We start from the raw sequence: 3,390 nt of genomic DNA, 5'->3' as shown, positions 1-3,390 counted from the left end.
CTCATCCCTGCTCTCAGCTCTTCACTGTCCACACCACCCTGTGGCAAGAAGCCGGGCCTTTCCACACCCTACCTCAACTCCCACCTCCCTGAAGACAAACTGAGGTGGTGGCTTTCCTCAGCCACAGACCTGGAAGGCAAGAGCCACTCCACTGCCCCATGTGGCCCCGTTCTCTTCCCCCATGGCTCCAGTGAGCAGAACAAGCCTAGGCAGCCACGTGACCTGGCACCAAACAGAAGGTCCCCACCAGGCTCAGATCTGCTCCTGCAAATCCCATCATCAAGGAGGGAAACGGCATGTGAAGCCCCAGGACAGAGAGAGACGTCCCAGATGAAAAGCTCTCGCCTAACATGCTGGCACGCATGTCTGGGACCAGCAGGTCACTGACACTGAATCCAGAACTTTAATTTCATAAGGGCGGGTTCAAAGAGGCTAATGAAAGAAAAGGTGCGCCAAGATCTGTCAGTGAGGACGAAGGAGAAGGGGCTTTGGAATGTTCACTGGCCGAGCCGCATTCCCTAAGCAACTACTAGGTGCTAGGCAGTCAGAGGTCCTGGGAAGGTCCCTACCCAAAGGGAGTTCATTCATTCACTCATTCATTCAGCGAGTCATTCTTTACTCTGTCATTGCACAAATGGGCCTGGAAAGCGTGTCCCCTGGGCCAAGCTCCGTGCTGGACAAGAGAGGACATGGCTATGATGCCAGAGACTGGAGGCACCATTACAGCCCGGCACAGTGGGGCCTTAACTCAGACTGGGAGAGAGGGCTGGCAGGGCACAGAAGGAGGCAGCCTACTCCCTCTCAGGGCCTAGTTAATTTCATCACAGCGCCCTAGGCCTCCCCCACCAAGCTCCCACCTCTGAGCCAAGGAGCGTCATAAGAAGGTCAGCAGTGCCCGGGACACCATCAGCCCTCAGGTCCCCCAGGCCCTTGAAATAGAAAGTCTTCCTCCCCGTGGTCTCCCAGCCACCACCCCCCACCCCCAAACTTCCAGGCTCTACCCAGTGCCCAAAGCACGGACATTCTCCCTGCTCAGTTGGAGCCTGGCCTCAAGAGTGGAAAAGCCTGCCTTGGGGGTGGTGACCGGCGGTGGGCCAACCTAAAGGGCTCACTAAGGAGCCCACCTGTGACCCATCACTGGGTGGGTTGCTACAGACAGGATCCAGGCACCAGCTGCCTGGTGGGCCTCTGGTGAAGTCTGTGGACTCGTCTTTCCAGGGGGTCTGGAATGAAGGCCTCTGTCTCCCTGGGGTTAGTGCAGAGAGGCTACGGCACCTGTGACCACCTAACAACCGCCCCACACCCCTCACCCACTGGCCTGCACCTGAGCACCGAGCTCTGTCCACAGTGGCCAAAGGCATTTTCACCGCCCAGCAGCCTTGGGGTAGAGGGTAGGGAGGCAGGCAGGGGGACTCAGAATCTTGTCTCCCAGCCCCATCCTTCACCCCAACAGTACACAGGGAGGCAGGAGGGGGGACTCACCAACAACCCCTCCATCCCACACTGCTCCACCGACTCCCTGCCCATGCCCAGCAGCCGCTCAACCCATGGGCAGTCTCTGGACACCTCCCGGGGGCCGGGCCAGTGCTGGGCATCTGGGAGCCTAACGAGAGTCTAGAACCTTCTCCCTCACCAATAATGTCCCTTTTCCCCCACGCCCAGGCAGAGCGAAAGCTAGAGCTCAAATGGTAAAGACAACATTCTAGACAAAACCGAGCCACCGCGCCTTCCTTGCGTCCTTGGGTGTCTGGAGGCTGTCATGAAGGGCTGCTGCATTCCTCATTCAGAAACGTTAAAAACCTAAAGAAACTCATAAACATACCACGATAGGGCCACGTAGGCAAAGCAAAACACAGCTGTGCAACTTGGGGCCTGAATTCAGCCCACTTGTGTGACCACGCCATTACAGCCTGTGTCCCTGGCCCTCGGATTGAGGGCTATCCAGGACAGGACATGTGGGCCAGGTCCCAGACCACCTGTGGGCAGGTGTCAGGGAATGTACCTCCGGCAACATCACTTTGAAAGGGAGGATAAAATGACCCTTACTTAATGGAAACAGCTCTTTCCCAACAGCAGGAAGAGGGGATTGAAATGAAACAGGCCCCTGAAGGAACTGTAGGGCCCTCCTGGGCTGGCAAGAGAGAATTCTACAGCTGGTCGTGATGATGGTTCCATCCTACCCAGCCATTTCTTCATGGAGATGTGGCCACAGGCTCTCAGACCCTGAAAATAAGCATCCAGGGACAGTCCCTAACTGAGATGGCCCAGACGGGCGGGGCCCGTGAAGGATGCGCATTCACCCTGGGTGCCCCACAGGTTTGACAGTTTGGGAAAATTCGAGGACTCTCCTGAAGCCTGCATCTCCCACTTCTACCATGACGGGTTAAATGCGTCCAAGGACCAGGCACTGGCTATGCCAGCGTGCCAGGAAAGCGGAAGACCGGTGTGAGGACCTCCCATGTGCCACCCTGTCCTGGGCGCTCTATGAACTTTGCGATGCCTGAGATGAGCTCCCTTTTACAGAGGAGGAAAAAGAAGCCCAAAATTTGACAGGATCTTTGAAGCATCCCCTCAAACTCCCAGCTTTGTGGAATGAGGTCGAGAATATGCAAATAAACAAAGTACGTGGTAAGGAGCAGAATTCCCGGAAAGTTCTATTCCCACATTTTACCTCCAAAATTAAAAGAAAATACCAGCACACATACCAGTTCCTGGGAACAGTATCGTTCTTAACTATGGTGGACCAAATCCAGACAGTCGAAAGTCACTTCCACCAAGGTCTTCCTGCAAAGATCTCTCCTTGCAGAATCAAGTTGTTGAAGGAAGGTTAGCTCCTAAGAGGCAGCCCTTTGTAGCCCGGGGGGTGGGAGGGAAGTCCTGTGGGAAGGGAGTCTGAAGGACCCCGGATACCCTCAACAGAGGACCACCCTCACCTGAGCCAGCGAGGTTCATCCAATAGAGGCCAGTACCAGAGACTTCTGGACCAGACTCTCTCTCTCTCCAGGAGCAGAGGAAGAGGTCGGTCCAGGGATGCAGAAGAAGATCTCAGCTTCCACCAGAGTCAACATGGAAGATGTCACAGTCATCCATCAAGGTAATATTCACTCTCTCTTATCTCTGGGGCCCACAAACTACGGGTCTTGGATGTATACCTGTTTCTATACATAAAGTTTTATTGAAACAACAGCCACAACCTGTTCATTAATTGTCCACGGGTACTCTTGCACTACAATGGCAAACTTGAATACAGTAGTTCCCTGTTACCCATGGTTTTACTTTCTGGGGTTTCAGTTACCCGAGGTCAACCAGGGTCCAAAAATAAATAAATGGAAAAGTCCAGAAATAAATGATTCATCAATTTTAAATTTCCAGCCACTCTGAGTAGTATGA

The sequence above is a fragment of the Cebus imitator genome, unplaced genomic scaffold, assembly GCF_001604975.1.
Source record: "Cebus imitator isolate Cc_AM_T3 unplaced genomic scaffold, Cebus_imitator-1.0 Scaffold52, whole genome shotgun sequence".
NCBI lineage: Eukaryota > Metazoa > Chordata > Mammalia > Primates > Cebidae > Cebus > Cebus imitator.
The sequence above is the reverse complement of the archived record's forward strand: the minus strand, read 5'-3'. Positions refer to the sequence as shown.